This window comes from Rhinoderma darwinii, unplaced genomic scaffold, assembly GCF_050947455.1.
Source record: "Rhinoderma darwinii isolate aRhiDar2 unplaced genomic scaffold, aRhiDar2.hap1 Scaffold_513, whole genome shotgun sequence".
In the NCBI taxonomy this organism is placed as follows: Eukaryota; Metazoa; Chordata; class Amphibia; order Anura; family Rhinodermatidae; genus Rhinoderma; species Rhinoderma darwinii.
Window position 1 is genome coordinate 201,257 of NW_027464061.1, and position 22,856 is coordinate 224,112.

The window sequence follows — 22,856 nt, forward strand, 5'->3', positions numbered from 1 at the left end:
AATGGGGCCTCAGAGATAAAAGCCTGGGCCCAGGCAGTGTTGGTCAGTGCTGCTCAGCAGGCAGCACTGGACTGGACTGGATTACAGCTGATACAAGGTGTGAAGGAACAAGGGGTGGCTGTGGGCATGCACTTGCTGCCGCTGCCAGTGTTTATCTGCATGGCAGCAGGGCATTTGGGCGTTGCCAGGAAGGCGTTTTTATGTAGATTCCTCCTCTTTCAGCACTGCATTGTGGTGCAAGCAAAAGAAGCAAATCCTGTCTGGCTTCCTCTCCGGCCTTTATTCACCTCCCGTGTAGCTGTGAGTGTGTGAGCCTGCAGGGCCCCATGGAATTGCCTAGAAGTAGGCTGAATCGCTGCAAGGGCTGAACAGCAGTATCGGGCAGGCTCGGGCAACGCGCGGCCCGTTCGGGTTATCGCTTCTCGGCCTTTTGGCTAAGATCAAGTGTAGTATCTGTTCTTATCAGTTTAATATCTGATACGTCCCCTATCTGGGGACCATATATTAAATGGATTTTTAGAACAGGGAGATGGAAATAGAGCTTGCTCTGTCCACTCCACGCATTGACCTGGTATTGCAGTATTTCCAGGACCGGTGCACCCTTTCCTTATGTGTTGACTAAAAGCAGATTCCAAAAGTGTTTTTTGTCTTTGCTATTGTTTCTGTCTTTCTGAAGGGATCTCCCCTTTTAATCCCATTATTTCAACACCTGTTGGACAATGCATGAGTGATAATGAGCTCATTGATTAAATGCAATTAATGAATAGATTGCCACCTCTTGTTGTGTGTCGTCTGTGTTTCTGTGTTTCCGGCATTTCACATTGGAACACCTCATTCACCTTCCTTGTCTTCTCTCCGCCCTCCCTTTTAGGTAAGTTAAAGAGCTGCACCTGAGCCAGCCACTGATTGATTGATTGATTGATTGATTGATTGATTGATTGATTGATTGATTGATGCAGCACAACAGTCAAATAGTGGAGTGGAGTAGGGGAACAGCAAACAGCCAATAAAGCAGCCCGCCCGCTCGCCTGCCCGCCACAATGGACCTACCTGTGTACACTAGATGGATGTGATGGAATGTACTGTCGTCCCTACATTTCAAGAAGAAGTAAGAATTGCAGTTGCAACAAAGCCTTGCTTGCCTACAAAGAGAGCAGCAATTTGGATTTGTTACTATGTTACCTAGAAGAATAACAAACTGTGCAAGGATGGAGGTTGTAGGAGCAAGGAGAAGTTGTCTGTAAAGTTGGTGGATGCCTATTTTCCATTTTGCAGTCCCTTGTCTCCCTCTTGTGGCCTCCTGGAGGCAACTAGCTGTGCAAAAAAAAGACAGCCTGGCGGCCGGCTGTTGCAGTGTTGCCCTCTCAGGCAACACTGAGTGACTGACTGAGCCTCACCGTCTTATATAAAGTTCAGACGGAACTTTGCACGTGTCATAGTGGAGCCCTCAGGATTCCAGAGCCAGCTTTCTGACATCATAATGGGGCCTCAGAGATAAAAGCCTGGGCCCAGGCAGTGTTGGTCAGTGCTGCTCAGCAGGCAGCACTGGACTGGACTGGATTACAGCTGATACAAGGTGTGAAGGAACAAGGGGTGGCTGTGGGCATGCACTTGCTGCCGCTGCCAGTGTTTATCTGCATGGCAGCAGGGCATTTGGGCGTTGCCAGGAAGGCATTTTTATGTAGATTCCTCCTCTTTCAGCACTGCATTGTGGTGCAAGCAAAAGAAGCAAATCCTGTCTGGCTTCCTCTCCGGCCTTTATTCACCTCCCGTGTAGCTGTGAGTGTGTGAGCCTGCAGGGCCCCATGGAATTGCCTAGAAGTAGGCTGAATCGCTGCAAGGGCTGAACAGCAGTATCGGGCAGGCTCGGGCAACGCGCGGCCCGTTCGGGTTATCGCTTCTCGGCCTTTTGGCTAAGATCAAGTGTAGTATCTGTTCTTATCAGTTTAATATCTGATACGTCCCCTATCTGGGGACCATATATTAAATGGATTTTTAGAACAGGGAGATGGAAATAGAGCTTGCTCTGTCCACTCCACGCATTGACCTGGTATTGCAGTATTTCCAGGACCGGTGCACCCTTTCCTTATGTGTTGACTAAAAGCAGATTCCAAAAGTGTTTTTTGTCTTTGCTATTGTTTCTGTCTTTCTGAAGGGATCTCCCCTTTTAATCCCATTATTTCAACACCTGTTGGACAATGCATGAGTGATAATGAGCTCATTGATTAAATGCAATTAATGAATAGATTGCCACCTCTTGTTGTGTGTCGTCTGTGTTTCTGTGTTTCCGGCATTTCACATTGGAACACCTCATTCACCTTCCTTGTCTTCTCTCCGCCCTCCCTTTTAGGTAAGTTAAAGAGCTGCACCTGAGCCAGCCACTGATTGATTGATTGATTGATTGATTGATTGATTGATTGATTGATTGATTGATGCAGCACAACAGTCAAATAGTGGAGTGGAGTAGGGGAACAGCAAACAGCCAATAAAGCAGCCCGCCCGCTCGCCTGCCCGCCACAATGGACCTACCTGTGTACACTAGATGGATGTGATGGAATGTACTGTCGTCCCTACATTTCAAGAAGAAGTAAGAATTGCAGTTGCAACAAAGCCTTGCTTGCCTACCAAGAGAGCAGCAATTTGGATTTGTTACTATGTTACCTAGAAGAATAACAAACTGTGCAAGGATGGAGGTTGTAGGAGCAAGGAGAAGTTGTCTGTAAAGTTGGTGGATGCCTATTTTCCATTTTGCAGTCCCTTGTCTCCCTCTTGTGGCCTCCTGGAGGCAACTAGCTGTGCAAAAAAAAGACAGCCTGGCGGCCGGCTGTTGCAGTGTTGCCCTCTCAGGCAACACTGAGTGACTGACTGAGCCTCACCGTCTTATATAAAGTTCAGACGGAACTTTGCACGTGTCATAGTGGAGCCCTCAGGATTCCAGAGCCAGCTTTCTGACATCATAATGGGGCCTCAGAGATAAAAGCCTGGGCCCAGGCAGTGTTGGTCAGTGCTGCTCAGCAGGCAGCACTGGACTGGACTGGATTACAGCTGATACAAGGTGTGAAGGAACAAGGGGTGGCTGTGGGCATGCACTTGCTGCCGCTGCCAGTGTTTATCTGCATGGCAGCAGGGCATTTGGGCGTTGCCAGGAAGGCGTTTTTATGTAGATTCCTCCTCTTTCAGCACTGCATTGTGGTGCAAGCAAAAGAAGCAAATCCTGTCTGGCTTCCTCTCCGGCCTTTATTCACCTCCCGTGTAGCTGTGAGTGTGTGAGCCTGCAGGGCCCCATGGAATTGCCTAGAAGTAGGCTGAATCGCTGCAAGGGCTGAACAGCAGTATCGGGCAGGCTCGGGCAACGCGCGGCCCGTTCGGGTTATCGCTTCTCGGCCTTTTGGCTAAGATCAAGTGTAGTATCTGTTCTTATCAGTTTAATATCTGATACGTCCCCTATCTGGGGACCATATATTAAATGGATTTTTAGAACAGGGAGATGGAAATAGAGCTTGCTCTGTCCACTCCACGCATTGACCTGGTATTGCAGTATTTCCAGGACCGGTGCACCCTTTCCTTATGTGTTGACTAAAAGCAGATTCCAAAAGTGTTTTTTGTCTTTGCTATTGTTTCTGTCTTTCTGAAGGGATCTCCCCTTTTAATCCCATTATTTCAACACCTGTTGGACAATGCATGAGTGATAATGAGCTCATTGATTAAATGCAATTAATGAATAGATTGCCACCTCTTGTTGTGTGTCGTCTGTGTTTCTGTGTTTCCGGCATTTCACATTGGAACACCTCATTCACCTTCCTTGTCTTCTCTCCGCCCTCCCTTTTAGGTAAGTTAAAGAGCTGCACCTGAGCCAGCCACTGATTGATTGATTGATTGATTGATTGATTGATTGATTGATTGATTGATGCAGCACAACAGTCAAATAGTGGAGTGGAGTAGGGGAACAGCAAACAGCCAATAAAGCAGCCCGCCCGCTCGCCTGCCCGCCACAATGGACCTACCTGTGTACACTAGATGGATGTGATGGAATGTACTGTCGTCCCTACATTTCAAGAAGAAGTAAGAATTGCAGTTGCAACAAAGCCTTGCTTGCCTACAAAGAGAGCAGCAATTTGGATTTGTTACTATGTTACCTAGAAGAATAACAAACTGTGCAAGGATGGAGGTTGTAGGAGCAAGGAGAAGTTGTCTGTAAAGTTGGTGGATGCCTATTTTCCATTTTGCAGTCCCTTGTCTCCCTCTTGTGGCCTCCTGGAGGCAACTAGCTGTGCAAAAAAAAGACAGCCTGGCGGCCGGCTGTTGCAGTGTTGCCCTCTCAGGCAACACTGAGTGACTGACTGAGCCTCACCGTCTTATATAAAGTTCAGACGGAACTTTGCACGTGTCATAGTGGAGCCCTCAGGATTCCAGAGCCAGCTTTCTGACATCATAATGGGGCCTCAGAGATAAAAGCCTGGGCCCAGGCAGTGTTGGTCAGTGCTGCTCAGCAGGCAGCACTGGACTGGACTGGATTACAGCTGATACAAGGTGTGAAGGAACAAGGGGTGGCTGTGGGCATGCACTTGCTGCCGCTGCCAGTGTTTATCTGCATGGCAGCAGGGCATTTGGGCGTTGCCAGGAAGGCGTTTTTATGTAGATTCCTCCTCTTTCAGCACTGCATTGTGGTGCAAGCAAAAGAAGCAAATCCTGTCTGGCTTCCTCTCCGGCCTTTATTCACCTCCCGTGTAGCTGTGAGTGTGTGAGCCTGCAGGGCCCCATGGAATTGCCTAGAAGTAGGCTGAATCGCTGCAAGGGCTGAACAGCAGTATCGGGCAGGCTCGGGCAACGCGCGGCCCGTTCGGGTTATCGCTTCTCGGCCTTTTGGCTAAGATCAAGTGTAGTATCTGTTCTTATCAGTTTAATATCTGATACGTCCCCTATCTGGGGACCATATATTAAATGGATTTTTAGAACAGGGAGATGGAAATAGAGCTTGCTCTGTCCACTCCACGCATTGACCTGGTATTGCAGTATTTCCAGGACCGGTGCACCCTTTCCTTATGTGTTGACTAAAAGCAGATTCCAAAAGTGTTTTTTGTCTTTGCTATTGTTTCTGTCTTTCTGAAGGGATCTCCCCTTTTAATCCCATTATTTCAACACCTGTTGGACAATGCATGAGTGATAATGAGCTCATTGATTAAATGCAATTAATGAATAGATTGCCACCTCTTGTTGTGTGTCGTCTGTGTTTCTGTGTTTCCGGCATTTCACATTGGAACACCTCATTCACCTTCCTTGTCTTCTCTCCGCCCTCCCTTTTAGGTAAGTTAAAGAGCTGCACCTGAGCCAGCCACTGATTGATTGATTGATTGATTGATTGATTGATTGATTGATTGATTGATGCAGCACAACAGTCAAATAGTGGAGTGGAGTAGGGGAACAGCAAACAGCCAATAAAGCAGCCCGCCCGCTCGCCTGCCCGCCACAATGGACCTACCTGTGTACACTAGATGGATGTGATGGAATGTACTGTCGTCCCTACATTTCAAGAAGAAGTAAGAATTGCAGTTGCAACAAAGCCTTGCTTGCCTACAAAGAGAGCAGCAATTTGGATTTGTTACTATGTTACCTAGAAGAATAACAAACTGTGCAAGGATGGAGGTTGTAGGAGCAAGGAGAAGTTGTCTGTAAAGTTGGTGGATGCCTATTTTCCATTTTGCAGTCCCTTGTCTCCCTCTTGTGGCCTCCTGGAGGCAACTAGCTGTGCAAAAAAAAGACAGCCTGGCGGCCGGCTGTTGCAGTGTTGCCCTCTCAGGCAACACTGAGTGACTGACTAAGCCTCACCGTCTTATATAAAGTTCAGACGGAACTTTGCACGTGTCATAGTGGAGCCCTCAGGATTCCAGAGCCAGCTTTCTGACATCATAATGGGGCCTCAGAGATAAAAGCCTGGGCCCAGGCAGTGTTGGTCAGTGCTGCTCAGCAGGCAGCACTGGACTGGACTGGATTACAGCTGATACAAGGTGTGAAGGAACAAGGGGTGGCTGTGGGCATGCACTTGCTGCCGCTGCCAGTGTTTATCTGCATGGCAGCAGGGCATTTGGGCGTTGCCAGGAAGGCGTTTTTATGTAGATTCCTCCTCTTTCAGCACTGCATTGTGGTGCAAGCAAAAGAAGCAAATCCTGTCTGGCTTCCTCTCCGGCCTTTATTCACCTCCCGTGTAGCTGTGAGTGTGTGAGCCTGCAGGGCCCCATGGAATTGCCTAGAAGTAGGCTGAATCGCTGCAAGGGCTGAACAGCAGTATCGGGCAGGCTCGGGCAACGCGCGGCCCGTTCGGGTTATCGCTTCTCGGCCTTTTGGCTAAGATCAAGTGTAGTATCTGTTCTTATCAGTTTAATATCTGATACGTCCCCTATCTGGGGACCATATATTAAATGGATTTTTAGAACAGGGAGATGGAAATAGAGCTTGCTCTGTCCACTCCACGCATTGACCTGGTATTGCAGTATTTCCAGGACCGGTGCACCCTTTCCTTATGTGTTGACTAAAAGCAGATTCCAAAAGTGTTTTTTGTCTTTGCTATTGTTTCTGTCTTTCTGAAGGGATCTCCCCTTTTAATCCCATTATTTCAACACCTGTTGGACAATGCATGAGTGATAATGAGCTCATTGATTAAATGCAATTAATGAATAGATTGCCACCTCTTGTTGTGTGTCGTCTGTGTTTCTGTGTTTCCGGCATTTCACATTGGAACACCTCATTCACCTTCCTTGTCTTCTCTCCGCCCTCCCTTTTAGGTAAGTTAAAGAGCTGCACCTGAGCCAGCCACTGATTGATTGATTGATTGATTGATTGATTGATTGATTGATTGATGCAGCACAACAGTCAAATAGTGGAGTGGAGTAGGGGAACAGCAAACAGCCAATAAAGCAGCCCGCCCGCTCGCCTGCCCGCCACAATGGACCTACCTGTGTACACTAGATGGATGTGATGGAATGTACTGTCGTCCCTACATTTCAAGAAGAAGTAAGAATTGCAGTTGCAACAAAGCCTTGCTTGCCTACAAAGAGAGCAGCAATTTGGATTTGTTACTATGTTACCTAGAAGAATAACAAACTGTGCAAGGATGGAGGTTGTAGGAGCAAGGAGAAGTTGTCTGTAAAGTTGGTGGATGCCTATTTTCCATTTTGCAGTCCCTTGTCTCCCTCTTGTGGCCTCCTGGAGGCAACTAGCTGTGCAAAAAAAAGACAGCCTGGCGGCCGGCTGTTGCAGTGTTGCCCTCTCAGGCAACACTGAGTGACTGACTAAGCCTCACCGTCTTATATAAAGTTCAGACGGAACTTTGCACGTGTCATAGTGGAGCCCTCAGGATTCCAGAGCCAGCTTTCTGACATCATAATGGGGCCTCAGAGATAAAAGCCTGGGCCCAGGCAGTGTTGGTCAGTGCTGCTCAGCAGGCAGCACTGGACTGGACTGGATTACAGCTGATACAAGGTGTGAAGGAACAAGGGGTGGCTGTGGGCATGCACTTGCTGCCGCTGCCAGTGTTTATCTGCATGGCAGCAGGGCATTTGGGCGTTGCCAGGAAGGCGTTTTTATGTAGATTCCTCCTCTTTCAGCACTGCATTGTGGTGCAAGCAAAAGAAGCAAATCCTGTCTGGCTTCCTCTCCGGCCTTTATTCACCTCCCGTGTAGCTGTGAGTGTGTGAGCCTGCAGGGCCCCATGGAATTGCCTAGAAGTAGGCTGAATCGCTGCAAGGGCTGAACAGCAGTATCGGGCAGGCTCGGGCAACGCGCGGCCCGTTCGGGTTATCGCTTCTCGGCCTTTTGGCTAAGATCAAGTGTAGTATCTGTTCTTATCAGTTTAATATCTGATACGTCCCCTATCTGGGGACCATATATTAAATGGATTTTTAGAACAGGGAGATGGAAATAGAGCTTGCTCTGTCCACTCCACGCATTGACCTGGTATTGCAGTATTTCCAGGACCGGTGCACCCTTTCCTTATGTGTTGACTAAAAGCAGATTCCAAAAGTGTTTTTTGTCTTTGCTATTGTTTCTGTCTTTCTGAAGGGATCTCCCCTTTTAATCCCATTATTTCAACACCTGTTGGACAATGCATGAGTGATAATGAGCTCATTGATTAAATGCAATTAATGAATAGATTGCCACCTCTTGTTGTGTGTCGTCTGTGTTTCTGTGTTTCCGGCATTTCACATTGGAACACCTCATTCACCTTCCTTGTCTTCTCTCCGCCCTCCCTTTTAGGTAAGTTAAAGAGCTGCACCTGAGCCAGCCACTGATTGATTGATTGATTGATTGATTGATTGATTGATTGATTGATTGATTGATTGATGATGCAGCACAACAGTCAAATAGTGGAGTGGAGTAGGGGAACAGCAAACAGCCAATAAAGCAGCCCGCTCGCCTGCCCGCCACAATGGACCTACCTGTGTACACTAGATGGATGTGATGGAATGTACTGTCGTCCCTACATTTCAAGAAGAAGTAAGAATTGCAGTTGCAACAAAGCCTTGCTTGCCTACAAAGAGAGCAGCAATTTGGATTTGTTACTATGTTACCTAGAAGAATAACAAACTGTGCAAGGATGGAGGTTGTAGGAGCAAGGAGAAGTTGTCTGTAAAGTTGGTGGATGCCTATTTTCCATTTTGCAGTCCCTTGTCTCCCTCTTGTGGCCTCCTGGAGGCAACTAGCTGTGCAAAAAAAAGACAGCCTGGCGGCCGGCTGTTGCAGTGTTGCCCTCTCAGGCAACACTGAGTGACTGACTGAGCCTCACCGTCTTATATAAAGTTCAGACAGAACTTTGCACGTGTCATAGTGGAGCCCTCAGGATTCCAGAGCCAGCTTTCTGACATCATAATGGGGCCTCAGAGATAAAAGCCTGGGCCCAGGCAGTGTTGGTCAGTGCTGCTCAGCAGGCAGCACTGGACTGGACTGGATTACAGCTGATACAAGGTGTGAAGGAACAAGGGGTGGCTGTGGGCATGCACTTGCTGCCGCTGCCAGTGTTTATCTGCATGGCAGCAGGGCATTTGGGCGTTGCCAGGAAGGCGTTTTTATGTAGATTCCTCCTCTTTCAGCACTGCATTGTGGTGCAAGCAAAAGAAGCAAATCCTGTCTGGCTTCCTCTCCGGCCTTTATTCACCTCCCGTGTAGCTGTGAGTGTGTGAGCCTGCAGGGCCCCATGGAATTGCCTAGAAGTAGGCTGAATCGCTGCAAGGGCTGAACAGCAGTATCGGGCAGGCTCGGGCAACGCGCGGCCCGTTCGGGTTATCGCTTCTCGGTCTTTTGGCTAAGATCAAGTGTAGTATCTGTTCTTATCAGTTTAATATCTGATACGTCCCCTATCTGGGGACCATATATTAAATGGATTTTTAGAACAGGGAGATGGAAATAGAGCTTGCTCTGTCCACTCCACGCATTGACCTGGTATTGCAGTATTTCCAGGACCGGTGCACCCTTTCCTTATGTGTTGACTAAAAGCAGATTCCAAAAGTGTTTTTTGTCTTTGCTATTGTTTCTGTCTTTCTGAAGGGATCTCCCCTTTTAATCCCATTATTTCAACACCTGTTGGACAATGCATGAGTGATAATGAGCTCATTGATTAAATGCAATTAATGAATAGATTGCCACCTCTTGTTGTGTGTCGTCTGTGTTTCTGTGTTTCCGGCATTTCACATTGGAACACCTCATTCACCTTCCTTGTCTTCTCTCCGCCCTCCCTTTTAGGTAAGTTAAAGAGCTGCACCTGAGCCAGCCACTGATTGATTGATTGATTGATTGATTGATTGATGCAGCACAACAGTCAAATAGTGGAGTGGAGTAGGGGAACAGCAAACAGCCAATAAAGCAGCCCGCCCGCTCGCCTGCCCGCCACAATGGACCTACCTCTGTACACTAGATGGATGTGATGGAATGTACTGTCGTCCCTACATTTCAAGAAGAAGTAAGAATTGCAGTTGCAACAAAGCCTTGCTTGCCTACAAAGAGAGCAGCAATTTGGATTTGTTACTATGTTACCTAGAAGAATAACAAACTGTGCAAGGATGGAGGTTGTAGGAGCAAGGAGAAGTTGTCTGTAAAGTTGGTGGATGCCTATTTTCCATTTTGCAGTCCCTTGTCTCCCTCTTGTGGCCTCCTGGAGGCAACTAGCTGTGCAAAAAAAAGACAGCCTGGCGGCCGGCTGTTGCAGTGTTGCCCTCTCAGGCAACACTGAGTGACTGACTGAGCCTCACCGTCTTATATAAAGTTCAGACGGAACTTTGCACGTGTCATAGTGGAGCCCTCAGGATTCCAGAGCCAGCTTTCTGACATCATAATGGGGCCTCAGAGATAAAAGCCTGGGCCCAGGCAGTGTTGGTCAGTGCTGCTCAGCAGGCAGCACTGGACTGGACTGGATTACAGCTGATACAAGGTGTGAAGGAACAAGGGGTGGCTGTGGGCATGCACTTGCTGCCGCTGCCAGTGTTTATCTGCATGGCAGCAGGGCATTTGGGCGTTGCCAGGAAGGCGTTTTTATGTAGATTCCTCCTCTTTCAGCACTGCATTGTGGTGCAAGCAAAAGAAGCAAATCCTGTCTGGCTTCCTCTCCGGCCTTTATTCACCTCCCGTGTAGCTGTGAGTGTGTGAGCCTGCAGGGCCCCATGGAATTGCCTAGAAGTAGGCTGAATCGCTGCAAGGGCTGAACAGCAGTATCGGGCAGGCTCGGGCAACGCGCGGCCCGTTCGGGTTATCGCTTCTCGGCCTTTTGGCTAAGATCAAGTGTAGTATCTGTTCTTATCAGTTTAATATCTGATACGTCCCCTATCTGGGGACCATATATTAAATGGATTTTTAGAACAGGGAGATGGAAATAGAGCTTGCTCTGTCCACTCCACGCATTGACCTGGTATTGCAGTATTTCCAGGACCGGTGCACCCTTTCCTTATGTGTTGACTAAAAGCAGATTCCAAAAGTGTTTTTTGTCTTTGCTATTGTTTCTGTCTTTCTGAAGGGAACTCCCCTTTTAATCCCATTATTTCAACACCTGTTGGACAATGCATGAGTGATAATGAGCTCATTGATTAAATGCAATTAATGAATAGATTGCCACCTCTTGTTGTGTGTCGTCTGTGTTTCTGTGTTTCCGGCATTTCACATTGGAACACCTCATTCACCTTCCTTGTCTTCTCTCCGCCCTCCCTTTTAGGTAAGTTAAAGAGCTGCACCTGAGCCAGCCACTGATTGATTGATTGATTGATTGATTGATTGATTGATTGATTGATTGATTGATTGATGCAGCACAACAGTCAAATAGTGGAGTGGAGTAGGGGAACAGCAAACAGCCAATAAAGCAGCCCGCCCGCTCGCCTGCCCGCCACAATGGACCTACCTGTGTACACTAGATGGATGTGATGGAATGTACTGTCGTCCCTACATTTCAAGAAGAAGTAAGAATTGCAGTTGCAACAAAGCCTTGCTTGCCTACAAAGAGAGCAGCAATTTGGATTTGTTACTATGTTACCTAGAAGAATAACAAACTGTGCAAGGATGGAGGTTGTAGGAGCAAGGAGAAGTTGTCTGTAAAGTTGGTGGATGCCTATTTTCCATTTTGCAGTCCCTTGTCTCCCTCTTGTGGCCTCCTGGAGGCAACTAGCTGTGCAAAAAAAAGACAGCCTGGCGGCCGGCTGTTGCAGTGTTGCCCTCTCAGGCAACACTGAGTGACTGACTGAGCCTCACCGTCTTATATAAAGTTCAGACGGAACTTTGCACGTGTCATAGTGGAGCCCTCAGGATTCCAGAGCCAGCTTTCTGACATCATAATGGGGCCTCAGAGATAAAAGCCTGGGCCCAGGCAGTGTTGGTCAGTGCTGCTCAGCAGGCAGCACTGGACTGGACTGGATTACAGCTGATACAAGGTGTGAAGGAACAAGGGGTGGCTGTGGGCATGCACTTGCTGCCGCTGCCAGTGTTTATCTGCATGGCAGCAGGGCATTTGGGCGTTGCCAGGAAGGCGTTTTTATGTAGATTCCTCCTCTTTCAGCACTGCATTGTGGTGCAAGCAAAAGAAGCAAATCCTGTCTGGCTTCCTCTCCGGCCTTTATTCACCTCCCGTGTAGCTGTGAGTGTGTGAGCCTGCAGGGCCCCATGGAATTGCCTAGAAGTAGGCTGAATCGCTGCAAGGGCTGAACAGCAGTATCGGGCAGGCTCGGGCAACGCGCGGCCCGTTCGGGTTATCGCTTCTCGGCCTTTTGGCTAAGATCAAGTGTAGTATCTGTTCTTATCAGTTTAATATCTGATACGTCCCCTATCTGGGGACCATATATTAAATGGATTTTTAGAACAGGGAGATGGAAATAGAGCTTGCTCTGTCCACTCCACGCATTGACCTGGTATTGCAGTATTTCCAGGACCGGTGCACCCTTTCCTTATGTGTTGACTAAAAGCAGATTCCAAAAGTGTTTTTTGTCTTTGCTATTGTTTCTGTCTTTCTGAAGGGATCTCCCCTTTTAATCCCATTATTTCAACACCTGTTGGACAATGCATGAGTGATAATGAGCTCATTGATTAAATGCAATTAATGAATAGATTGCCACCTCTTGTTGTGTGTCGTCTGTGTTTCTGTGTTTCCGGCATTTCACATTGGAACACCTCATTCACCTTCCTTGTCTTCTCTCCGCCCTCCCTTTTAGGTAAGTTAAAGAGCTGCACCTGAGCCAGCCACTGATTGATTGATTGATTGATTGATTGATTGATTGATTGATTGATTGATGCAGCACAACAGTCAAATAGTGGAGTGGAGTAGGGGAACAGCAAACAGCCAATAAAGCAGCCCGCCCGCTCGCCTGCCCGCCACAATGGACCTACCTGTGTACACTAGATGGATGTGATGGAATGTACTGTCGTCCCTACATTTCAAGAAGAAGTAAGAATTGCAGTTGCAACAAAGCCTTGCTTGCCTACAAAGAGAGCAGCAATTTGGATTTGTTACTATGTTACCTAGAAGAATAACAAACTGTGCAAGGATGGAGGTTGTAGGAGCAAGGAGAAGTTGTCTGTAAAGTTGGTGGATGCCTATTTTCCATTTTGCAGTCCCTTGTCTCCCTCTTGTGGCCTCCTGGAGGCAACTAGCTGTGCAAAAAAAAGACAGCCTGGCGGCCGGCTGTTGCAGTGTTGCCCTCTCAGGCAACACTGAGTGACTGACTGAGCCTCACCGTCTTATATAAAGTTCAGACGGAACTTTGCACGTGTCATAGTGGAGCCCTCAGGATTCCAGAGCCAGCTTTCTGACATCATAATGGGGCCTCAGAGATAAAAGCCTGGGCCCAGGCAGTGTTGGTCAGTGCTGCTCAGCAGGCAGCACTGGACTGGACTGGATTACAGCTGATACAAGGTGTGAAGGAACAAGGGGTGGCTGTGGGCATGCACTTGCTGCCGCTGCCAGTGTTTATCTGCATGGCAGCAGGGCATTTGGGCGTTGCCAGGAAGGCGTTTTTATGTAGATTCCTCCTCTTTCAGCACTGCATTGTGGTGCAAGCAAAAGAAGCAAATCCTGTCTGGCTTCCTCTCCGGCCTTTATTCACCTCCCGTGTAGCTGTGAGTGTGTGAGCCTGCAGGGCCCCATGGAATTGCCTAGAAGTAGGCTGAATCGCTGCAAGGGCTGAACAGCAGTATCGGGCAGGCTCGGGCAACGCGCGGCCCGTTCGGGTTATCGCTTCTCGGCCTTTTGGCTAAGATCAAGTGTAGTATCTGTTCTTATCAGTTTAATATCTGATACGTCCCCTATCTGGGGACCATATATTAAATGGATTTTTAGAACAGGGAGATGGAAATAGAGCTTGCTCTGTCCACTCCACGCATTGACCTGGTATTGCAGTATTTCCAGGACCGGTGCACCCTTTCCTTATGTGTTGACTAAAAGCAGATTCCAAAAGTGTTTTTTGTCTTTGCTATTGTTTCTGTCTTTCTGAAGGGAACTCCCCTTTTAATCCCATTATTTCAACACCTGTTGGACAATGCATGAGTGATAATGAGCTCATTGATTAAATGCAATTAATGAATAGATTGCCACCTCTTGTTGTGTGTCGTCTGTGTTTCTGTGTTTCCGGCATTTCACATTGGAACACCTCATTCACCTTCCTTGTCTTCTCTCCGCCCTCCCTTTTAGGTAAGTTAAAGAGCTGCACCTGAGCCAGCCACTGATTGATTGATTGATTGATTGATTGATTGATTGATGCAGCACAACAGTCAAATAGTGGAGTGGAGTAGGGGAACAGCAAACAGCCAATAAAGCAGCCCGCCCGCTCGCCTGCCCGCCACAATGGACCTACCTGTGTACACTAGATGGATGTGATGGAATGTACTGTCGTCCCTACATTTCAAGAAGAAGTAAGAATTGCAGTTGCAACAAAGCCTTGCTTGCCTACAAAGAGAGCAGCAATTTGGATTTGTTACTATGTTACCTAGAAGAATAACAAACTGTGCAAGGATGGAGGTTGTAGGAGCAAGGAGAAGTTGTCTGTAAAGTTGGTGGATGCCTATTTTCCATTTTGCAGTCCCTTGTCTCCCTCTTGTGGCCTCCTGGAGGCAACTAGCTGTGCAAAAAAAAGACAGCCTGGCGGCCGGCTGTTGCAGTGTTGCCCTCTCAGGCAACACTGAGTGACTGACTGAGCCTCACCGTCTTATATAAAGTTCAGACGGAACTTTGCACGTGTCATAGTGGAGCCCTCAGGATTCCAGAGCCAGCTTTCTGACATCATAATGGGGCCTCAGAGATAAAAGCCTGGGCCCAGGCAGTGTTGGTCAGTGCTGCTCAGCAGGCAGCACTGGACTGGACTGGATTACAGCTGATACAAGGTGTGAAGGAACAAGGGGTGGCTGTGGGCATGCACTTGCTGCCGCTGCCAGTGTTTATCTGCATGGCAGCAGGGCATTTGGGCGTTGCCAGGAAGGCGTTTTTATGTAGATTCCTCCTCTTTCAGCACTGCATTGTGGTGCAAGCAAAAGAAGCAAATCCTGTCTGGCTTCCTCTCCGGCCTTTATTCACCTCCCGTGTAGCTGTGAGTGTGTGAGCCTGCAGGGCCCCATGGAATTGCCTAGAAGTAGGCTGAATCGCTGCAAGGGCTGAACAGCAGTATCGGGCAGGCTCGGGCAACGCGCGGCCCGTTCGGGTTATCGCTTCTCGGCCTTTTGGCTAAGATCAAGTGTAGTATCTGTTCTTATCAGTTTAATATCTGATACGTCCCCTATCTGGGGACCATATATTAAATGGATTTTTAGAACAGGGAGATGGAAATAGAGCTTGCTCTGTCCACTCCACGCATTGACCTGGTATTGCAGTATTTCCAGGACCGGTGCACCCTTTCCTTATGTGTTGACTAAAAGCAGATTCCAAAAGTGTTTTTTGTCTTTGCTATTGTTTCTGTCTTTCTGAAGGGATCTCCCCTTTTAATCCCATTATTTCAACACCTGTTGGACAATGCATGAGTGATAATGAGCTCATTGATTAAATGCAATTAATGAATAGATTGCCACCTCTTGTTGTGTGTCGTCTGTGTTTCTGTGTTTCCGGCATTTCACATTGGAACACCTCATTCACCTTCCTTGTCTTCTCTCCGCCCTCCCTTTTAGGTAAGTTAAAGAGCTGCACCTGAGCCAGCCACTGATTGATTGATTGATTGATTGATTGATTGATTGATTGATTGATTGATGCAGCACAACAGTCAAATAGTGGAGTGGAGTAGGGGAACAGCAAACAGCCAATAAAGCAGCCCGCCCGCTCGCCTGCCCGCCACAATGGACCTACCTGTGTACACTAGATGGATGTGATGGAATGTACTGTCGTCCCTACATTTCAAGAAGAAGTAAGAATTGCAGTTGCAACAAAGCCTTGCTTGCCTACAAAGAGAGCAGCAATTTGGATTTGTTACTATGTTACCTAGAAGAATAACAAACTGTGCAAGGATGGAGGTTGTAGGAGCAAGGAGAAGTTGTCTGTAAAGTTGGTGGATGCCTATTTTCCATTTTGCAGTCCCTTGTCTCCCTCTTGTGGCCTCCTGGAGGCAACTAGCTGTGCAAAAAAAAGACAGCCTGGCGGCCGGCTGTTGCAGTGTTGCCCTCTCAGGCAACACTGAGTGACTGACTGAGCCTCACCGTCTTATATAAAGTTCAGACGGAACTTTGCACGTGTCATAGTGGAGCCCTCAGGATTCCAGAGCCAGCTTTCTGACATCATAATGGGGCCTCAGAGATAAAAGCCTGGGCCCAGGCAGTGTTGGTCAGTGCTGCTCAGCAGGCAGCACTGGACTGGACTGGATTACAGCTGATACAAGGTGTGAAGGAACAAGGGGTGGCTGTGGGCATGCACTTGCTGCCGCTGCCAGTGTTTATCTGCATGGCAGCAGGGCATTTGGGCGTTGCCAGGAAGGCGTTTTTATGTAGATTCCTCCTCTTTCAGCACTGCATTGTGGTGCAAGCAAAAGAAGCAAATCCTGTCTGGCTTCCTCTCCGGCCTTTATTCACCTCCCGTGTAGCTGTGAGTGTGTGAGCCTGCAGGGCCCCATGGAATTGCCTAGAAGTAGGCTGAATCGCTGCAAGGGCTGAACAGCAGTATCGGGCAGGCTCGGGCAACGCGCGGCCCGTTCGGGTTATCGCTTCTCGGCCTTTTGGCTAAGATCAAGTGTAGTATCTGTTCTTATCAGTTTAATATCTGATACGTCCCCTATCTGGGGACCATATATTAAATGGATTTTTAGAACAGGGAGATGGAAATAGAGCTTGCTCTGTCCACTCCACGCATTGACCTGGTATTGCAGTATTTCCAGGACCGGTGCACCCTTTCCTTATGTGTTGACTAAAAGCAGATTCCAAAAGTGTTTTTTGTCTTTGCTATTGTTTCTGTCTTTCTGAAGGGAACTCCCCTTTTAATCCCATTATTTCAACACCTGTTGGACAATGCATGAGTGATAATGAGCTCATTGATTAAATGCAATTAATGAATAGATTGCCACCTCTTGTTGTGTGTCGTCTGTGTTTCTGTGTTTCCGGCATTTCACATTGGAACACCTCATTCACCTTCCTTGTCTTCTCTCCGCCCTCCCTTTTAGGTAAGTTAAAGAGCTGCACCTGAGCCAGCCACTGATTGATTGATTGATTGATTGATTGATTGATTGATTGATTGATTGATTGATTGATTGATGCAGCACAACAGTCAAATAGTGGAGTGGAGTAGGGGAACAGCAAACAGCCAATAAAGCAGCCCGCCCGCTCGCCTGCCCGCCACAATGGACCTACCTGTGTACACTAGATGGATGTGATGGAATGTACTGTCGTCCCTACATTTCAAGAAGAAGTAAGAATTGCAGTTGCAACAAAGCCTTGCTTGCCTACAAAGAGAGCAGCAATTTGGATTTGTTACTATGTTACCTAGAAGAATAACAAACTGTGCAAGGATGGAGGTTGTAGGAGCAAGGAGAAGTTGTCTGTAAAGTTGGTGGATGCCTATTTTCCATTTTGCAGTCCCTTGTCTCCCTCTTGTGGCCTCCTGGAGGCAACTAGCTGTGCAAAAAAAAGACAGCCTGGCGGCCGGCTGTTGCAGTGTTGCCCTCTCAGGCAACACTGAGTGACTGACTGAGCCTCACCGTCTTATATAAAGTTCAGACGGAACTTTGCACGTGTCATAGTGGAGCCCTCAGGATTCCAGAGCCAGCTTTCTGACATCATAATGGGGCCTCAGAGATAAAAGCCTGGGCCCAGGCAGTGTTGGTCAGTGCTGCTCAGCAGGCAGCACTGGACTGGACTGGATTACAGCTGATACAAGGTGTGAAGGAACAAGGGGTGGCTGTGGGCATGCACTTGCTGCCGCTGCCAGTGTTTATCTGCATGGCAGCAGGGCATTTGGGCGTTGCCAGGAAGGCGTTTTTATGTAGATTCCTCCTCTTTCAGCACTGCATTGTGGTGCAAGCAAAAGAAGCAAATCCTGTCTGGCTTCCTCTCCGGCCTTTATTCACCTCCCGTGTAGCTGTGAGTGTGTGAGCCTGCAGGGCCCCATGGAATTGCCTAGAAGTAGGCTGAATCGCTGCAAGGGCTGAACAGCAGTATCGGGCAGGCTCGGGCAACGCGCGGCCCGTTCGGGTTATCGCTTCTCGGCCTTTTGGCTAAGATCAAGTGTAGTATCTGTTCTTATCAGTTTAATATCTGATACGTCCCCTATCTGGGGACCATATATTAAATGGATTTTTAGAACAGGGAGATGGAAATAGAGCTTGCTCTGTCCACTCCACGCATTGACCTGGTATTGCAGTATTTCCAGGACCGGTGCACCCTTTCCTTATGTGTTGACTAAAAGCAGATTCCAAAAGTGTTTTTTGTCTTTGCTATTGTTTCTGTCTTTCTGAAGGGATCTCCCCTTTTAATCCCATTATTTCAACACCTGTTGGACAATGCATGAGTGATAATGAGCTCATTGATTAAATGCAATTAATGAATAGATTGCCACCTCTTGTTGTGTGTCGTCTGTGTTTCTGTGTTTCCGGCATTTCACATTGGAACACCTCATTCACCTTCCTTGTCTTCTCTCCGCCCTCCCTTTTAGGTAAGTTAAAGAGCTGCACCTGAGCCAGCCACTGATTGATTGATTGATTGATTGATTGATTGATTGATTGATTGATGCAGCACAACAGTCAAATAGTGGAGTGGAGTAGGGGAACAGCAAACAGCCAATAAAGCAGCCCGCCCGCTCGCCTGCCCGCCACAATGGACCTACCTGTGTACACTAGATGGATGTGATGGAATGTACTGTCGTCCCTACATTTCAAGAAGAAGTAAGAATTGCAGTTGCAACAAAGCCTTGCTTGCCTACAAAGAGAGCAGCAATTTGGATTTGTTACTATGTTACCTAGAAGAATAACAAACTGTGCAAGGATGGAGGTTGTAGGAGCAAGGAGAAGTTGTCTGTAAAGTTGGTGGATGCCTATTTTCCATTTTGCAGTCCCTTGTCTCCCTCTTGTGGCCTCCTGGAGGCAACTAGCTGTGCAAAAAAAAGACAGCCTGGCGGCCGGCTGTTGCAGTGTTGCCATCTCAGGCAACACTGAGTGACTGACTGAGCCTCACCGTCTTATATAAAGTTCAGACGGAACTTTGCACGTGTCATAGTGGAGCCCTCAGGATTCCAGAGCCAGCTTTCTGACATCATAATGGGGCCTCAGAGATAAAAGCCTGGGCCCAGGCAGTGTTGGTCAGTGCTGCTCAGCAGGCAGCACTGGACTGGACTGGATTACAGCTGATACAAGGTGTGAAGGAACAAGGGGTGGCTGTGGGCATGCACTTGCTGCCGCTGCCAGTGTTTATCTGCATGGCAGCAGGGCATTTGGGCGTTGCCAGGAAGGCGTTTTTATGTAGATTCCTCCTCTTTCAGCACTGCATTGTGGTGCAAGCAAAAGAAGCAAATCCTGTCTGGCTTCCTCTCCGGCCTTTATTCACCTCCCGTGTAGCTGTGAGTGTGTGAGCCTGCAGGGCCCCATGGAATTGCCTAGAAGTAGGCTGAATCGCTGCAAGGGCTGAACAGCAGTATCGGGCAGGCTCGGGCAACGCGCGGCCCGTTCGGGTTATCGCTTCTCGGCCTTTTGGCTAAGATCAAGTGTAGTATCTGTTCTTATCAGTTTAATATCTGATACGTCCCCTATCTGGGGACCATATATTAAATGGATTTTTAGAACAGGGAGATGGAAATAGAGCTTGCTCTGTCCACTCCACGCATTGACCTGGTATTGCAGTATTTCCAGGACCGGTGCACCCTTTCCTTATGTGTTGACTAAAAGCAGATTCCAAAAGTGTTTTTTGTCTTTGCTATTGTTTCTGTCTTTCTGAAGGGATCTCCCCTTTTAATCCCATTATTTCAACACCTGTTGGACAATGCATGAGTGATAATGAGCTCATTGATTAAATGCAATTAATGAATAGATTGCCACCTCTTGTTGTGTGTCGTCTGTGTTTCTGTGTTTCCGGCATTTCACATTGGAACACCTCATTCACCTTCCTTGTCTTCTCTCCGCCCTCCCTTTTAGGTAAGTTAAAGAGCTGCACCTGAGCCAGCCACTGATTGATTGATTGATTGATTGATTGATTGATTGATTGATTGATTGATGCAGCACAACAGTCAAATAGTGGAGTGGAGTAGGGGAACAGCAAACAGCCAATAAAGCAGCCCGCCCGCTCGCCTGCCCGCCACAATGGACCTACCTGTGTACACTAGATGGATGTGATGGAATGTACTGTCGTCCCTACATTTCAAGAAGAAGTAAGAATTGCAGTTGCAACAAAGCCTTGCTTGCCTACAAAGAGAGCAGCGATTTGGATTTGTTACTATGTTACCTAGAAGAATAACAAACTGTGCAAGGATGGAGGTTGTAGGAGCAAGGAGAAGTTGTCTGTAAAGTTGGTGGATGCCTATTTTCCATTTTGCAGTCCCTTGTCTCCCTCTTGTGGCCTCCTGGAGGCAACTAGCTGTGCAAAAAAAAGACAGCCTGGCGGCCGGCTGTTGCAGTGTTGCCCTCTCAGGCAACACTGAGTGACTGACTGAGCCTCACCGTCTTATATAAAGTTCAGACGGAACTTTGCACGTGTCATAGTGGAGCCCTCAGGATTCCAGAGCCAGCTTTCTGACATCATAATGGGGCCTCAGAGATAAAAGCCTGGGCCCAGGCAGTGTTGGTCAGTGCTGCTCAGCAGGCAGCACTGGACTGGACTGGATTACAGCTGATACAAGGTGTGAAGGAACAAGGGGTGGCTGTGGGCATGCACTTGCTGCCGCTGCCAGTGTTTATCTGCATGGCAGCAGGGCATTTGGGCGTTGCCAGGAAGGCGTTTTTATGTAGATTCCTCCTCTTTCAGCACTGCATTGTGGTGCAAGCAAAAGAAGCAAATCCTGTCTGGCTTCCTCTCCGGCCTTTATTCACCTCCCGTGTAGCTGTGAGTGTGTGAGCCTGCAGGGCCCCATGGAATTGCCTAGAAGTAGGCTGAATCGCTGCAAGGGCTGAACAGCAGTATCGGGCAGGCTCGGGCAACGCGCGGCCCGTTCGGGTTATCGCTTCTCGGCCTTTTGGCTAAGATCAAGTGTAGTATCTGTTCTTATCAGTTTAATATCTGATACGTCCCCTATCTGGGGACCATATATTAAATGGATTTTTAGAACAGGGAGATGGAAATAGAGCTTGCTCTGTCCACTCCACGCATTGACCTGGTATTGCAGTATTTCCAGGACCGGTGCACCCTTTCCTTATGTGTTGACTAAAAGCAGATTCCAAAAGTGTTTTTTGTCTTTGCTATTGTTTCTGTCTTTCTGAAGGGATCTCCCCTTTTTATCCCATTATTTCAACACCTGTTGGACAATGCATGAGTGATAATGAGCTCATTGATTAAATGCAATTAATGAATAGATTGCCACCTCTTGTTGTGTGTCGTCTGTGTTTCTGTGTTTCCGGCATTTCACATTGGAACACCTCATTCACCTTCCTTGTCTTCTCTCCGCCCTCCCTTTTAGGTAAGTTAAAGAGCTGCACCTGAGCCAGCCACTGATTGATTGATTGATTGATTGATTGATTGATTGATTGATTGATTGATTGATTGATTGATTGATGCAGCACAACAGTCAAATAGTGGAGTGGAGTAGGGGAACAGCAAACAGCCAATAAAGCAGCCCGCCCGCTCGCCTGCCCGCCACAATGGACCTACCTGTGTACACTAGATGGATGTGATGGAATGTACTGTCGTCCCTACATTTCAAGAAGAAGTAAGAATTGCAGTTGCAACAAAGCCTTGCTTGCCTACAAAGAGAGCAGCAATTTGGATTTGTTACTATGTTACCTAGAAGAATAACAAACTGTGCAAGGATGGAGGTTGTAGGAGCAAGGAGAAGTTGTCTGTAAAGTTGGTGGATGCCTATTTTCCATTTTGCAGTCCCTTGTCTCCCTCTTGTGGCCTCCTGGAGGCAACTAGCTGTGCAAAAAAAAGACAGCCTGGCGGCCGGCTGTTGCAGTATTGCCCTCTCAGGCAACACTGAGTGACTGACTGAGCCTCACCGTCTTATATAAAGTTCAGACGGAACTTTGCACGTGTCATAGTGGAGCCCTCAGGATTCCAGAGCCAGCTTTCTGACATCATAATGGGGCCTCAGAGATAAAAGCCTGGGCCCAGGCAGTGTTGGTCAGTGCTGCTCAGCAGGCAGCACTGGACTGGACTGGATTACAGCTGATACAAGGTGTGAAGGAACAAGGGGTGGCTGTGGGCATGCACTTGCTGCCGCTGCCAGTGTTTATCTGCATGGCAGCAGGGCATTTGGGCGTTGCCAGGAAGGCGTTTTTATGTAGATTCCTCCTCTTTCAGCACTGCATTGTGGTGCAAGCAAAAGAAGCAAATCCTGTCTGGCTTCCTCTCCGGCCTTTATTCACCTCCCGTGTAGCTGTGAGTGTGTGAGCCTGCAGGGCCCCATGGAATTGCCTAGAAGTAGGCTGAATCGCTGCAAGGGCTGAACAGCAGTATCGGGCAGGCTCGGGCAACGCGCGGCCCGTTCGGGTTATCGCTTCTCGGCCTTTTGGCTAAGATCAAGTGTAGTATCTGTTCTTATCAGTTTAATATCTGATACGTCCCCTATCTGGGGACCATATATTAAATGGATTTTTAGAACAGGGAGATGGAAATAGAGCTTGCTCTGTCCACTCCACGCATTGACCTGGTATTGCAGTATTTCCAGGACCGGTGCACCCTTTCCTTATGTGTTGACTAAAAGCAGATTCCAAAAGTGTTTTTTGTCTTTGCTATTGTTTCTGTCTTTCTGAAGGGATCTCCCCTTTTAATCCCATTATTTCAACACCTGTTGG

At 47.9% G+C, this 22,856-nt stretch overlaps 16 non-coding genes across 16 annotated transcripts; all 16 read left to right on the forward strand.

Moving 5' to 3' along the window:
• The first annotated feature begins 414 nt into the window (after positions 1-414).
• Positions 415-605, forward strand: LOC142720971 (U2 spliceosomal RNA). The gene has a single exon (XR_012873729.1). It is a non-coding gene; the product is annotated as a U2 spliceosomal RNA (small nuclear RNA).
• A 1,288-nt stretch (positions 606-1,893) lies between these two features.
• On the forward strand, positions 1,894-2,084 carry LOC142720972 (U2 spliceosomal RNA). Its single transcript, XR_012873730.1, has one exon. It is a non-coding gene; the product is annotated as a U2 spliceosomal RNA (small nuclear RNA).
• Positions 2,085-3,372: 1,288 nt separating this feature from the next.
• Positions 3,373-3,563, forward strand: LOC142720973 (U2 spliceosomal RNA). The gene has a single exon (XR_012873731.1). It is a non-coding gene; the product is annotated as a U2 spliceosomal RNA (small nuclear RNA).
• A 1,284-nt stretch (positions 3,564-4,847) lies between these two features.
• LOC142720974 (U2 spliceosomal RNA) lies at positions 4,848-5,038 on the forward strand. Its single transcript, XR_012873732.1, has one exon. It is a non-coding gene; the product is annotated as a U2 spliceosomal RNA (small nuclear RNA).
• Positions 5,039-6,322: 1,284 nt separating this feature from the next.
• Positions 6,323-6,513, forward strand: LOC142720976 (U2 spliceosomal RNA). Its single transcript, XR_012873733.1, has one exon. It is a non-coding gene; the product is annotated as a U2 spliceosomal RNA (small nuclear RNA).
• A 1,280-nt stretch (positions 6,514-7,793) lies between these two features.
• LOC142720977 (U2 spliceosomal RNA) lies at positions 7,794-7,984 on the forward strand. Its single transcript, XR_012873734.1, has one exon. It is a non-coding gene; the product is annotated as a U2 spliceosomal RNA (small nuclear RNA).
• Positions 7,985-9,275: 1,291 nt separating this feature from the next.
• Positions 9,276-9,466, forward strand: LOC142721062 (U2 spliceosomal RNA). Its single transcript, XR_012873819.1, has one exon. It is a non-coding gene; the product is annotated as a U2 spliceosomal RNA (small nuclear RNA).
• A 1,268-nt stretch (positions 9,467-10,734) lies between these two features.
• On the forward strand, positions 10,735-10,925 carry LOC142720978 (U2 spliceosomal RNA). Its single transcript, XR_012873735.1, has one exon. It is a non-coding gene; the product is annotated as a U2 spliceosomal RNA (small nuclear RNA).
• A 1,292-nt stretch (positions 10,926-12,217) lies between these two features.
• LOC142720979 (U2 spliceosomal RNA) lies at positions 12,218-12,408 on the forward strand. Its single transcript, XR_012873736.1, has one exon. It is a non-coding gene; the product is annotated as a U2 spliceosomal RNA (small nuclear RNA).
• A 1,284-nt stretch (positions 12,409-13,692) lies between these two features.
• On the forward strand, positions 13,693-13,883 carry LOC142720980 (U2 spliceosomal RNA). The gene has a single exon (XR_012873738.1). It is a non-coding gene; the product is annotated as a U2 spliceosomal RNA (small nuclear RNA).
• Positions 13,884-15,155: 1,272 nt separating this feature from the next.
• Positions 15,156-15,346, forward strand: LOC142720982 (U2 spliceosomal RNA). Its single transcript, XR_012873740.1, has one exon. It is a non-coding gene; the product is annotated as a U2 spliceosomal RNA (small nuclear RNA).
• Positions 15,347-16,630: 1,284 nt separating this feature from the next.
• Positions 16,631-16,821, forward strand: LOC142720983 (U2 spliceosomal RNA). The gene has a single exon (XR_012873741.1). It is a non-coding gene; the product is annotated as a U2 spliceosomal RNA (small nuclear RNA).
• Positions 16,822-18,117: 1,296 nt separating this feature from the next.
• Positions 18,118-18,308, forward strand: LOC142720984 (U2 spliceosomal RNA). Its single transcript, XR_012873742.1, has one exon. It is a non-coding gene; the product is annotated as a U2 spliceosomal RNA (small nuclear RNA).
• A 1,280-nt stretch (positions 18,309-19,588) lies between these two features.
• Positions 19,589-19,779, forward strand: LOC142720985 (U2 spliceosomal RNA). The gene has a single exon (XR_012873743.1). It is a non-coding gene; the product is annotated as a U2 spliceosomal RNA (small nuclear RNA).
• Positions 19,780-21,063: 1,284 nt separating this feature from the next.
• On the forward strand, positions 21,064-21,254 carry LOC142720987 (U2 spliceosomal RNA). The gene has a single exon (XR_012873744.1). It is a non-coding gene; the product is annotated as a U2 spliceosomal RNA (small nuclear RNA).
• Positions 21,255-22,554: 1,300 nt separating this feature from the next.
• On the forward strand, positions 22,555-22,745 carry LOC142720988 (U2 spliceosomal RNA). Its single transcript, XR_012873745.1, has one exon. It is a non-coding gene; the product is annotated as a U2 spliceosomal RNA (small nuclear RNA).
• The last annotated feature ends 111 nt before the right edge of the window (positions 22,746-22,856 follow it).